The sequence below is a fragment of the Podarcis tiliguerta genome (genome assembly GCF_965153285.1).
Source record: "Podarcis tiliguerta genome assembly, chromosome: 8".
Lineage (NCBI taxonomy): Eukaryota > Metazoa > Chordata > Lepidosauria > Squamata > Lacertidae > Podarcis > Podarcis tiliguerta.
The window spans coordinates 49,677,130-49,691,795 of NC_139541.1; the positions used below are offsets into that span (position 1 = coordinate 49,677,130).

At 42.9% G+C, this 14,666-nt stretch overlaps 1 long non-coding RNA gene across 1 annotated transcript; it reads right to left on the minus strand.

The window, feature by feature from the left end:
* Nucleotides 1–8,927: 8,927 nt before the first annotated feature.
* On the minus strand, nt 8,928–10,093 carry LOC310683155. The gene is made up of 2 exons (XR_014514305.1): nt 9,970–10,093; nt 8,928–9,403 (listed from the first exon to the last, which is right to left on the minus strand). It is a non-coding gene; the product is annotated as an uncharacterized lncRNA (long non-coding RNA).
* Nucleotides 10,094–14,666: the final 4,573 nt, after the last annotated feature.

Here is a 14,666-nt window from a genome sequence, read left to right on the forward strand (position 1 = left end):
AAGCTTTAATAAAAAATATTTTTAGAAAAGAAAGAAAAGGATATAAAAGTCTTTCTCCATCTCTCCTAACAGTAGAGATCCTGGACATTCAATGAGGAGGAAGCTTAGGAAATTCAAGACAGAGAAAAAGTACTTTTTCACACAGCACATAGTTAATACTATGGAACTCTCTGCCACAGGCAGAAGTGAAGGCCACCAACTTAGAGGGCTTTGGAAGAGGATTTTAGTTTACCTGTTATGTACTGAAGTTCTCACCCTGGGCCAGCAGGGGGATACTGTAGATAGTTTTCACTCAGGTCCGCATATGCAAATAAGGGATTGAAAGTGAAGTTCAGTGATTGGATAGTTACAGAAAGTTGTTACAGTTACGTTGTACTGGAGCTCCACTGGAGCTGGCTGAACCCTTCAGTTCTGTTCTGGCCAGAATAAACAAGAGCTGTTTGAAAAATTGCTGTGTCGTCTAATACGTTCACCCACAACTTAACATTACCCCTCACAGAATGGCCTTTTTCAGCACCCTGGAAAACTACAGTTCCCAAAATTATTGTGGCGTGGCGGCGGCAATGTGCAGGGCTGGATTTAGGTTTGATGAGGCCCTAAGCTACTGAAGGTAATGGGGCCCTTTATATGTCCAGCTGTCCTTTGTCAACAACAAATTGTTGCTGTTGTTGAATATATGCTATATGGTAATTTATGGGCACCCTATATATAGAAATGAGCCAACCCATGATATTTTAGGGAGCAGGCTAGCAGGCAGGGCCCATTACTTACATTACAGGAGCCTACATAACACTGTTGCTGTATGTAGGTTTTATTTTATTTGTTTTTTATCTTGTATTTTGGAAATGTAAATCCAGTTTGTTTGTTTTTTGTTCGTTCAAAAAAAAATTGGGGGGGCAAGAGAGTGGGGCCCTAAGCTCTTGCTTGGTTAGGTTATACGTAAATCTGGCACTGGTAATGTGCATTAAATATATGGTGCAATAGATTCTAGTTCGAAGAAGCTGTGCACATAAAAAGGTGAACAGTAATGTGTGTGTGTGTGTGTGTGTGTTTATATATATATCTAAAAGGTAAGCGACCCCTGGACAGTTAGGTCCAGTCAAAGGCGACTATGGTCATCTTGCTTCAGGCTGCGGGAGCTGGCTTTTAACCACATACAGTCTCCTCACACCTGGCCTATACTGACTGACAGCGACTCTCCAGGTTTCAGGCAGGGTCTTTCCCAGTCCTGCCTGGAGATGCCCTTCTGCATGCAAACCATGTGTTTTACAAAGGAGCTACAGCCATTCTCATGTGAGTTCAATGGGGTTTCCTCCAAAATAAGTGTGCACAGGATCGCAGACTTACATTGTAGTCCCATGCATATTTGTTCAGAAGCAAGTTCAAACACATTCAATAATGCTTACTCCCTAGTATGTTTATAATTGAAACCATACATTGCATTTCTAAATATCTTTACTCAGAAGTAAGTACTGATTTTAGTGGGGTTTATACTCTCAGACTTAGGAATGGAGCTTTAGCCACTGTGCTACCTCAACTGCTGCATCACACAAAAGTGAATTACATTCTGGTTACAACAAACAAATCAAAATCAGTTTCATTCAACAGTTATGTTAATCTAGTTTAAAACATAAATAATAATCATAGATCATAAGCTACAAGTAATGTGTCATTTGCTATTCACGTTCAACCTTTTCAACAGGCAACCTTCCTCATACTGTCTGCATTTGCTTAACTCACTACATGCATAAGGTATTTATCTTGATTTTTAATAGTGATTTCTTAGGAGACAAACAGGTAGCAACCTGAGTTTCCTCAGACTGGCAATAGCAGGTCTTCCTGTTCCTCTTGTCTGCAACAACTATTGCACTACTAATAACATCAGTTGTAGCTTCAAGGATTTATTTCACCTGCTCATTCTCCTCCCAGCATGCTATGCTACCACCTGCCAACAGTGTCTGTCTGCTGTCTACCTAGGAGAAGACACTTCAGATTAAATGGGCATAAATCTGATATGAAAAATGGCACCATCCAAACACCCGTAGGAGAACATTTCAGTCTCCCAGGATACCTCAGCAGCTGAAAGTCAAAGTAACAATACTTCAACAAAAGGACTTTGAAAGGAAATTTATTCCAACAGAACTAACATTAATCAGCAAATTTTCTTCCATTCAATTTTGGACTTCATCAGAACTCTTTTCCACCACATGTATTAAATTAATATCGCATATCTAGAAATATAACTCCTGTTAGGAATGGGTCAGTTTGCTCTTATATACATTTAAGTCTTCACAGAAATGGCATTGACCTACTATTGCCCCCTACATATAATATCTCTGGGATTCCACACTCCCCACTCCCATGATGACCATGGGCACCACTGCACCTTCAGACACCCCCTTGACATTCACCAAAACTCCGTGCCCTCAATTGTTTTTAATTGAGGTTTTTTCTTAACCTTGGGTAGGGGTTGTTTAATGAGAGTGATGCCTGAGGTTTGTTTCTTTATTGGCTTTTGTGGGTTGTTGCCAACTTTGTTGTCTCTGTTTTATTTGTTTTCGGGTGGGTGGAGTTGTTTTTTCCTCTTACAGTGGGGTTCCTCTGTGCACCACCAGTTTTTCTTTTGTGAAATGGGTATTTTGTGGTGCTCACAACAGTATTTTTAGAGTTCCAAATATATCCTCAAGCCCAGAAAGTCTGGTGGGGCTGCCATAACCTTTTCTTTCTACTTTTTATATACACACACAACTTTCTGTATCATGTCCATGTGTCATGTTGAGGGCCACACTCCATGGATGAGAAACAGCACCTTCAGGGACAGACAGAAGCCAGAAGTGGGACAGGCAATTTTGGGCAGGAAACTGCCATAAGACGTGCTTTGGATTGGTGCCCCATGGCCAAGTAAATAAATAAACTATAAGTAGCCAGTTTAATCAGGCTTTCATAAAAGCATGAACAGAGCTACCCATAGCTCCATAATGTCCATAACCTGTCATTCCACAGGACTCATGAAGTACACACTTCCCCAGGCTGAGTACAATGCAGCAGAATAACCACATCTCATATTGCATCAAAGCCCTTGTAAGCTCTATAAAGTTTCAAAAGTGAGGCTACCTACATCTGTGTGAGCATGGCAAGTGAGCCAAATCCAGGCAGTCACTATTTTGTGGGTGAGATTCAATAACATACTGGCAAATTCAGGCTGCACAGTCAAAATGGATTTCACTCTTGAGCAACAAAGCCACTTTCAAATATCAAGCTTTTTGTGGTAAGGAAAGGGACATAAGATTGCACTTGAAAAGGTGGTGTAACTTGACCCACCCACATACAAACAAATCAGAACAAATGCTTAATACACAGTATAAACTTCCTGCAAATTCTTGTTCAAAACGAAACAGGATGAATTATAAAAAAAAACAGGTTGTCTGGAAGATGATGGTCACACAGGGCATTAGGTTAATGGGGCTTACCCAACCCATTAATCTTCATAGGACCAACCCACTTGAAAGGCTTCATAAAAACACATTTTCTTGGCCAGAAATCACTAGAAAGAAGAAATATATGTAGTGCAAAGTGATGGGTGATTGACGCAAAGAGTTACCTTGTGTCAAGCAGCAAAGGAGTGTGAGCCCCTCCTCCCATGAGATTTAGGATTTCAGTGTTTCGTGATGTAAGCTGGGAGGGGGAGGTTGCCAGGGTAACAGAAGGTGTGATGTCACCACAGGCAAAAAGGTGTCCTTTTAAAACAGGTTTGTAGGAAGTGAGGAGAACTCCATGTGGCGCTCACTGTGAGAGGCTGCACACAGAGGCTGAGGAGCATGGCTGGCCTTCACTGTGGACCCAAGCTTGCTGAAGCTATGAGGGGAGCAACAGGAGACACCCTTGGGGTGTAATGCTCTGCATGCCATTAAAACCTCAGTCGAAACAAAATACAAAAATTCCTTCCAGTAGCACCTTGGAGACCAACTAAGTTTGTTATTGGTATGAGCTTTTGTGTGCATGCACACTTCTTCAGATGCATAAAAACCTCAGGTGTAAATATGTGTAAATAAACCTTTTTAAAAAAGAAACTACAGTCTCTGTAATGCCGCATTCCAAAGGAACAAAAGCCCTGGTTAAGTGTCAAGACCCCTGGAATCTTGTGCATTTCTCAGCAGAAATTAGGGTGGCCAGTAACAATATAATCAATTATTTTACTTGCAAAACAATAACTAGTCATGTTGGAAAATTCCCTCTTCATCCTTCACCACCCCCCCTTTTTTTGTGCCATTTTGGCTTTTAGATTGTAAACTTGCAGGCAGATCTTGTTTAAGCCACTCTGGGGACCTTTAAATTGTGTTAGAAAATCAGCGGGTTGCTAAGCTGTGGCACTCCAAATCCCATCAGCCTGATATGTTCCTTAGTTTAATTATCAGTAACTTCAACTCTGGTACAGTTGGAAAAGTGTGTGAGAACAGTACAACCCTGTAAAAGGGTGAAGGCAGTTTTGAACAGAAAGTTTAAATGAATTCTAATGTAATTTAAAGTAAAGACCATAAACACAGGGAATAATGTCCCTATGGGAAATGTGATTATCTTGAAAGAAAGTGCAGAAGCAGCCACTGAAGTTCAGTTGTAAGTTGGCAACTTCATTATTGTTGAGTTTGAGACTAGAAACATAAAATAAAATTTGTTGGCCAGGTGATGCAATATTTTATTCATTAGTATGAAATCTTTTTTTAAAAAAAAAAGCAGGACTTCTGTGACATTTGTCTTCCCTGCAAATGATAAATCATTAGGGTGTTGCCAGAGTTAAGTAAAAATTCCCATGGGCATTACAACCTTCTGCATGAACTTAAAGCCAACCTGCAACTTATGAATGCATAGTAAAGTGTGATATGCTCAGGAACTTGCTTTGGAGACATTTATTAGTGCATGTCTGTCCACAAATTGACACATATTACAATGATCATGTTAGATTGGTCACAGCTCATTTGCCAGAAAACCCCTTTTTCCAGTTTCTAATAAATATTACCATAAGTTTGACAGTTACTCATGAAACATAAGCTCCTTATATATATGGCCACAGATGGGGGAAATGATTTATACTTTTAGAGAAAACATTTATTCAAGTTACAAGTTCTTAAAGTTGCAAAACTGTTACATTAGACATGTATTTTGAAACACACTGCAGGGAGGAAGTATCCCAACTTACTGTGGTATATTGATTGTTTTTGTAGGGAAGATCAATCCAGTTAACAAACAAATTGTTCAGTGTTAAATGGAGTTCAAATAATACTAAATAAAACACAAAATATGTAAAGAAACTTACAAATGTTGCATTGGTCACTATGGAATTATCCTGAAGTCAGAGCTGTAACTGGTAAGTGAGTTGTTTGGGTGCTAGGCAGTAGGAATCCCATTCTCTCAAATCCAAGAATGTTTTAAGGTCTGAGACGTGGTGAGTGGGTGGGGTAGTATCAAAGATTGATTGAACACAACCTTGCAAAGTGTTATGCCTGTTAGATAATGCACCATGTGTCGTCCCATTAACTTCAGCAGATGTTCAAGGAGAAAAACTTGTAGCTAGAGCTTTGTTGGGCCTGCATGCAAACTCTACACCTACAAACTCAGTCAGATCAACTGCTGAGTAAACATGGATAGGATTCAACTGTTTGTTATTTGGAGAACTGGAAAGACATAACAGTTACAAGCCTAATAAGATGAAGTGGCTTTCAGAAAAGAAAAAAACCTCATTCAGAAAGAGTTATGAGGGGAGAGCTGTGTTTTGCTTAACACATGACAAGAATAATAAAATCTGTGCAGCATTGTACTGCAAGATTTGAATCAACAGAACCTTCACTGTTCAGAATTTCAATTGTATAGTCTCAAAGGAAGCATTCAGAGAGAAGTTGGGGAGATGGGGTGAGCGGAAACAGAGTAATAGGTTCAGCTTCAGTCCCCTGGCCTAATTAAGAATATCAGGATGCCAATATTGACATAAAGGTGGGTGGGAATTTTTAAAAATAAAAATAAGCACAAACTACCTTGATTTTGGCACCTCTTATATCTTTTAATAATGCTGTTTGGTGGTGGCATTTTGTTGTGGGTAGATGCAAGTTTGGTCTGACAAGCCGTAACTGGGACTTCTCTTCACGTGATTGAGGGAAGTCTTATGTAACAGAGTGCCTGGGCACAATGCCAGTCCACACATAAAAACATTGGCAAGTTTCTAGAGTCGAGAAACTACTACAAGGCTTCTCAAACATCAGCATAGCAAAAAGATGAGCCCAAGACGTAGCAACTGGGAGTTCTGTTTTTCAGATTCAAAGCACACAGTGTGAGATAAATGAAATCTATGGAAGGAAATGTGCCACTCATAAAACTGTAAAACAGTGCCAAAGCTCACAGAAACCAAAAAACAAATATCTTCCTGATACTCTGCTACCAATGCACCTCACTCAGGTCACACACTTGAATGAGGTGGCCTCTTCTCAGATCACAACATTGCTTTTTCATCTCGTTTGCATCCAGCACAAGCTCTCTGTCTTTGCCTTTGAATTATTGCCTGTGCATAAATGACTTCTTGAAAAATCTCCATTCTAGGGATAGCTAACCTCCAGTTTGGGGGCCTGATCTGGCTCACCCCAAAAATATTTTTTCTGCCCATCTCGTGGCAATTTGCATGGAGCTGTGGTTGTCCAAATAAGTGCGCCGTGCTGTTCTTCCCAGTTTGTGGGCAGGGAAACGGTGTGGTGGGTGGGGACCATTTCACGGAACTTCTCTTGAGAGTAGGATAATCTCCAACAGTTTCTCAAGGACAGGACTCACCATTAGCAGTGACAACAGTTTACTGGTTTGGGGGTGGCTGTTTTTTTTACTACAGCTGCGACTCTTTTAGCAGCAGGGCTACCATTTTGCATCCATTGCAATTCCCCAGATCTAGCACTGTGGGGGAGAGGCAAGGAATAGTGGCCACTGCAGGGATGGATAGATGGTGGCAGAGAATATTATGATGCACACAGAACATAGCAAGTGTTCAATGGCATGACAAAAAGAGAACCAATCTCAAGAAGCTTAAGAAAGATTAATGCATTAAAAAAAAAAAAAACACGCTCATTATTAGAAGAAAATGATGGTGGCATGCCCCTGAAAGCCTGTTGCCGAGAAACACAGGTAAGCAAAGGTTGTTGCAGCAGGCATCAAGAAGCTTGAGGGTTTCCAACAGGCATCTGCTTGGCCACTGTGAGGAGGGTGGACTAGATGGGCCATTGACCCGATGCAGCAGAGCTCTTCTTATGTTCTTAAAATTGTTCAAGGTGGCCTTCTTTTTCTAGATAAAGGTAAAGGGACCCCTGACCATTAGGTCCAGTCATGGCCGACTCTGGGGTTGCAGTGCTCATCTCACTTTATTGGCCCAGGGAGCCTGCGTACAGCTTCCGGGTCATGTGGCCAGCATGACTAAGCTGCTTCTGGCGAACCAGAGCAGCGCACGGAAAAGCCGTTTACCTTCCCGCCAGAGCGGTACCTATTTATCTACTTGCACTCTGACGTGTTTTCGAACTGCTAGGTTGGCAGGAGCAGGGACCGAGCTCACTCTGTTGCGGGGATCTGAACTCCCAACCTTCTGATCGGCAAGTCCTAACCCGCGTCCTTTTTTCTAGGATGTGTGAAAAAGAAGACTTCTCAGAAAATGTCTGTGAAATTCCAGCCCTAACACTGCTCCCCCACCCCACCCCAACCAAAACGAAAACCATGAATGTCTTACAGTAAGGAATGTGATAGGAACTGTGCATAGCTAAACTACAGAACTTGTGCCTGCAGGAGGCAGTGATGGCCATCAACCTGGCCAAGAGGATTGGACAAATGGAGGATATGGCTATGCTCTGCTTCCACAGAGGTCGAAATAGTTCTGGATACTAGTTGTGGGAAGCCACAGGAGGGGAGAATGCACCTGCTTTCTAATTTCCCACAGGCATCTGGTTGGACACTGTGAGTAACACTATGCTGGACTATACGAACCATTGGTCTGACCCAGCAGATTCTTATGTTCTTAGGAAAATGCACTGGAAAGTGTTGGACAACAATTGCTTGGCACAGCAATGTCTCCCCGTAAATAAATGGGGATTGTTGCTCAATAAATAGGGTGTCTAGACGTTACCTAGGTCAAACTGATCTCTCCAAGTTTAACATTTCTCAGAGGGTTGTTGTGCTGATAAAATGAGATAACTTGACACACCCAGAGCCGTTTAAAGGGAAAAGTGAGGCAAAAACAGATACACTAAACAGCTATCCCTAGGTAAATGTTTTGTGACAATTCCATTCTTTTTTAAAATCTTTACCTAGCTTTTCTCATGATCAGTGCATTAAGAGATTACTGCAGATCTTGTAAATCAGGTGCCAATATATATGAAACACCGAAGTGGTTGGATGTTACAAGCCCAGACAAGCATCTCCTTAGCATCACGAAGATTCATTTCACTGGCTTTCTTGAAAGCTTCTCTTTAATTCTGAAAATTAGTAAGCAACAAAAACTTAAATACCTTTCTCCAAGGCTTGACGATGCTTAGGGCCAACGTCAGCCAAGAGGAAGGTTTAATGGGTTTCTTTTTACTCACGCTACTAGTAATGACAGCAAGGTCTCTAAGGAAATGATTTGAAAAATCACAAGACTGCCGTAGCCAGCAGGAGTGGTCAGCAGGCTAGCTTAAGGAGTGTAGAAGAGGGCAAGTGACACACATAGCCCTGTCCTCCATGTCACTGCCACACCTCAGCATCTCGTGCCTGAGGGAGTGGCTTCACTTTGCCCAGTGGTAGTGCCAGGCTACCAAAGAATAGCAATACTGTTTCATGCCACCCCAGTCTCCAAGCCATGCAAGATTCAGGGCTTCCATGTGCTTGCCCAGGGTTGAGTTTCCTTGGAATGAGGGACAACGGAGACTGTGGCATCTTTAGGATACAGTATATGGTTTATTTACACCTGAGCCTTCAATGGAGAGGCTCATAGCAGTAACACCCCAAGAGGGTCTGGCTTCTCTCATAGCCACAGCCTTGGATTCCAACAGAAATCAGGCATGGCTCTGGCTCCTAGCCTACAGCCCACCCATTTGGTATCTAGCACAGAGCCACTTCCTTTGTTACCTTAATGGCCTGTACTTAGAAGACCATTACCTAACCAGAAAGCTAGCCTGACTATTCCAGGAATTGAATCCGTGCTACATGAATTAGAAGGGGGCTCAGGCATACAGCCTACCCCTCCAACTCACATCAACACATTTTTGACTCAAAAGCACTTGCTGGTATTCATTTTGCATTTCCCAGCCTGACCTGGGAAGTCGGGGGAAGGGCACTTTCCCCATGTTGTTGGATATTAACCTGTTAGATCTTATCTGCAGGTTGATGGTCGTCCTGTCAGAATCCGTGCCTGCCAAGAACAGAAGTGCCAGGGGATTAGTGGGAACATGGTGGTCACAAGATGAAGCAAGGTAAATTCTAGGTATACTTTGTCAACTCAAGCCCTTCCTAGCTCTGAGGTTCCTCCTTCCCAGATTACTCAGAGAAGCTGGAAGGGAGACAACGGTTGGTCCCCCCCCCCCCATGTCTTATGATCATGTTGCACCTTCTATTAACATTTATAGAAGTTACCGATGTACATCAAAGGGAAACAAACTCCTTTCATCTTTCAGACAGGCCCAAACACACATCGGCACATTCAAAGACATACCAATTCCTACTAGAATTATAGCCAGAGGGCATCACCCCACCAAATCCATCTTCGTGTGAGCTCAATAAAGGGAAAGCTAACCCAGTTTGTTGGCCTTATGAGATGATAGGAGACCTATAGGCACCTAAAGTTTTGGGGTGGGACAAGTTGTTTTTTTTTAAGTGAAACTGCATATTCGAGTGCCAAATATCCAATTTCTTCAAAATGCCTAATTTCAAGGGTGGAGGCACTTAGGCTCTCACCTGTCAGTTCCTGATGTGATGTACCTGCACCACTCACTCCTGTCTCCTCTGAGCAATACTGGGTGCTTGCAGGTCCCTCCATGCTGGCGTTTTTTTTGGCAACAGGTTCCTGACACAATAACCATCCATTGATGGAAGATTCATTCTGTCCAGGCAGGCTCCAGCACTAAAAAGCAGGACAAAAAAAGAAAAAAACTACTGAAATTATGGAATAATTATTAAATTATGGCATGTCAGCAGGAAGCTACAGGGCATTATGCACTGACTGTAAGTGCAATAGTATGACTGCCCCAAAACTGTCACAGGCACAAAAAATAATGAGAGGAGGATCGCATACAGCTGCCCAAGAGCATCATGACCAAGAATCACCATGAATGTGGGACTCCTCCCACCCCAGTGTGACATTGATATAATCAACAGTTGTGATCTGTTCATGCTGGCTATTGTGTCGAAGGCACACAGAGACATGCATACACACCACCTTAGGGCGTAATGACACCTCTGGAGCAAGTTCAAATATTGCTTTTACAGATGTAAACAGCACTAAGCAGGTAGTAATAATCTGGCCAGGGGGCTACTTGCTGGTGTTGGTTTGGATCTTATTTGAAGAAGATGGGTTATAAATGTAATAAGTAAAAGAGTTCTTTTTTTCTTTTCCCTTTGACTGTCTGGGACTACTGAGAACGCTCAGTCCTCGTGGGCTTTGGGAATTGCCCCTTTCAGAGTTGTGGTTTTAAATTACTTATATAGGCTTCAGATTTCCCTCAAGGATACTAATACTGTCCTCTTCTTTTGTAGGGATCCTGCTTGAGCTCCAGGCCTGTTAGCACTCAGCACCTAAGCTGACGCAGGTGTGCAGTTGACACTCAAATGAAGAGCTAAGAAATCATTGGTTTGCGGCTGACTCTGAGCACATGTCTGGATCCACTAGGAACCAGGCTTCAAAGGAGCACGTCTCTGGGTCCCAGGAAGGGTTGTCTGTCCAATCCAGTGGGGCTAGAAGCAAGCTGTCATGAAATCCCAATGTTAGCTCCCCAAAGTGGCAACCAAGCATCAGGAGGCCTAGAATAAAAAGAGAATACTTGATGTTTGTGATTTCAAATGTTCAAAGCAATGCGCACATACATAATCTGGTCATAAACTGGGGTGGGAAATGCAGTCTTCAGCCTAATTTCATGCGGGGAGCCTGGAGGGAGAGAAGGAGGGCATGGGAAAATGGAGAAAAGCCAAGACAGATTGGCTGAAGCAGAAAGAAAAGGGAAGCACCCTGCAAGCAATCAGGCCTGGCAAGAGGGATCTGTCCCTCTTCTGGCAGCTCATGGAGTGGAAAAGATGAGGGAGAGAGGGAGATGTGTTAGAAAGAGAGTGAGAAGGGGTGTCAGAAAGAAGGGATGGGAGAGTAGGAGAAAGGGAAATGGGGGAGAAAGGGAAGCCAGTTTGGATCCCCCCCCAAAATGTATATAAAAGTGTATACATCGGGAAGAAGTGTCATATAAATGCATATAGTAGTGGAAATAACACAAAAATGTATTAGAAAAAGAATTCCTCATATAAATTTGTGCAGTAGTCAAAATTGCATACAAAAATGTTCATATTACGAGCAATGTGTACTAAGATGCTGGTTTATTTTCATGAAGAGTTTTACCAAATGCAAACTGATGCAGAAATGCGGAGAATGGAACTTAAGGCTGAGAAAGTGAGAAACTTAAAGAGAAGTCCAAATTTACAGATCCATCCATCCCTGTTAAAAAAACTGAATTATCACAAGCTAATTGCCCTACATAACAGTGTAGCCTTTTCTGGCAGTACCCAAGGTAGATGAGTCAGCAACTGGGATTGGTTATATAAATCGGAACATCAATCAGAAAATAATTTATTGGTGATATTGCAGTGAGGATGTGCCAATGATGCCTGCTTGTTTATTAGTTTCTAGAGATAATATATATAGGTAGGCATGAGATCAGATGAATTCATGGAAACTGGCTATTCATAATATGAGGAATATCTCACAGAAAATTTCCCTTAACAGTGTATGCAGTGTTCTGCAGAAATAGTACATCTGGATTAAATCATGGTGGGGTGATACAGGATGTCATTTGAGGGTAATGTCTTATGTGGATGTGGCACCAAACTTTCACACATGCACAGCACTAAGCCCACAATAGCCTGCTGTGCAGAAGCAACCAGCATCTAAGCATGACTTGTCTCACATTCATCTTCTACATGGTAATGCAGCATGGGCTAAGCTGGCACCCTTCAGATGTTACTAGACTGAAATTCCCATTAGCCCCAGCCAGCGCTCTATGACTATTAGCACCCATAGACTATTGTTTTCAATATCTAATCTGCTAGTTTCCAGAGCACACTGATGAAGTCAACAATATCTAATCTTCTGGGGTACCCAACCTAGTGATCAGGAGTATGTATTCCCGTTGTTCATTGGGTGGAGGTGTTGTATGTGTTTTGTAAGGCACCCTCCCAAGCAGATAAGAAACTGGGAACTCAGCTACCGTAAAGCCTTGCCTCAGCCTTGCTCAGCATGGTGTCTGCTAGATGCTTTTGATTACAACACCCATTAGCCTCAGCAGGGGGAACCTGTGGCCTGCAACTCCCATCATCCCCAGCCATTTGTCATGTTGGCTAGGCCTGATGGGAGTTGTAGTGCAAAACATCTGGAAGGTGCCAGGTCGGAGAAGGATGCTCAAGTAACAGAGCTGGGAAGCATTTCCCGCCTCTTGCCTGAGACTCCTGCTAAGCCATTTTGAGTAATTGACTAAGGGATATTGGCAGCCTTGAACCTGTAGTTTCTGTGAAGGAGTTTCTCCCATCTTCATTTTTCTTTTCATTTGATGGCCTGCATGGGTAAGGAAAACAAAAGCACTTTCATCATTCTTCCAGCTTGCAAAAGAGTTTCACATCTCCTTGCCCACTAGGTGCTAAATTATAAGGCGTGCAAGTGCTAATGTGCAATTTTCAGGGATTGGCAATAAATGCAGATGTCTTACCCACAGCCTGCCAGCTGAGCCACCACAAAGTGAAAGGCGTGCACTCCGCCTAATTTAGGTTTTACAAGGCACAGTGGTCTGGAGGCAACAGCTAGGGAAATAGAAAATACACATCACAGGTGCCGGTTTGACCACTCATTTGCTCTGTGGCTTGGGAAGACAAGTTGTTTAAAGCACTATGTCCAAATTAGAGCAAGTGGTAAAGGCTTCTACTTCTATACTTAGCTCTCTCTCTCTCTGACCTAGTTTTAAAGTATGTTGAGCACAAAGGCTTTACTTTAAATTGAAAAATTGCAAGCACTAACAGGCCTAGGCATGAAATCACTATGTTGCCTCTCCTTGCCTTGAGGTCTGCATCTGTAAAATGGGCATAGGGACAACTCCATTTGTTCTGTATAATTCATTAAAAATAAGCTGTTGGGTAAATTTCAATTATTAAATTAGAGTACGATTTATTTAACAGATTTTTATCCTGACTTTCTTCCAAAAAACTCAGGTGCAGATACAAGGTTCCTCCCACTCCTAGTGTTACCCTTACAACAACCCTGTGAGGTGGGTTAGGATGAGAGATAGTAAGTGGCCTGAGATCGCCCAGTGAACTTCATGGCTGAGCAAAGAATCTATTTTATATTTTATCTTTCATATGCAAGAATCCTCCAGCAGTTAATTCAACAGTTTAACCCCAATTTGTGGGCTTGTGAACATTTGTTAGAGAGGGGTGAGTCAGGAAACCATTCCACCAGCACCCCCTACCCAAAGGGTTGTAGTCACCACACTGTGGGAATGAAGTAGAACTAAGTTGGCTAAAGGATGTTCAATAAGCAAAGTTCTTGGCAGCCACACAATGCTTTGGACAAGCTGGCAAGCACTTTGACACTGTGGTGGTCCAACATGGTACAATTTGTACCACAAATTGATAAGTGGCTCAGGAAAGAGGAAAAAGGGACGCGGGTGGCGCTGTGGGTAAAAGCCTCAGCGCCTAGGGCTTGCCGATCGAAAGGTCAGCGGTTCGAATCCCCGCGGCGGGGTGCGCTCCCGTTGTTCGGTCCCAGCACCTGCCAACCTAGCAGTTCGAAAGCACTCCCGGGTGCAAGTAGATAAATAGGGACCGCTTACTAGCGGGAAGGTAAACGGCGTTTCCGTGTGCGGCTCTGGCTCGCCAGAGCAGCGATGTCACGCTGGCCACGTGACCCGGAAGTGTCTCCGGACAGCGCTGGCCCCGGCCTCTTGAGTGAGATGGGCACACAACCCTAGAGTCTGTCAAGACTGGCCCGTACGGGCAGGGGTACCTTTACCTTTAAAGAGGAAAAAATGCTTCTCTGCATCTGGGCTGCTTTCAGAGGGAGCTATTTCCAGGTGGGATTCAATAAAGTACAGTCAAATTCAGGGTGTGCAATTAAAGATGACCAGGCACTGTTGCACGACCTACCTGCTCCCCTTTACATGTCAAAAGAACAATTTGAGGATGAAAAGGAGAGTGCAAAATAACAATTGCTTGGCACAACATCAGGGGCTTCCTTGCCTGTTTATTGAGCATTAACTATGATTTGTTTGCAGAGTGTTTAGACGACGTTGCATCAAGCAAAGGTTGTTCCCCACTTTCCCGCGCACTTTGCCATCACTTTCTTTATGCTAACAGTCGGCAGGGCCGGGAAATGGGGTATGTCTGTTGCACAAGATTGTCCAATTGCGCACTTTGCACTCGCTGACAATCTG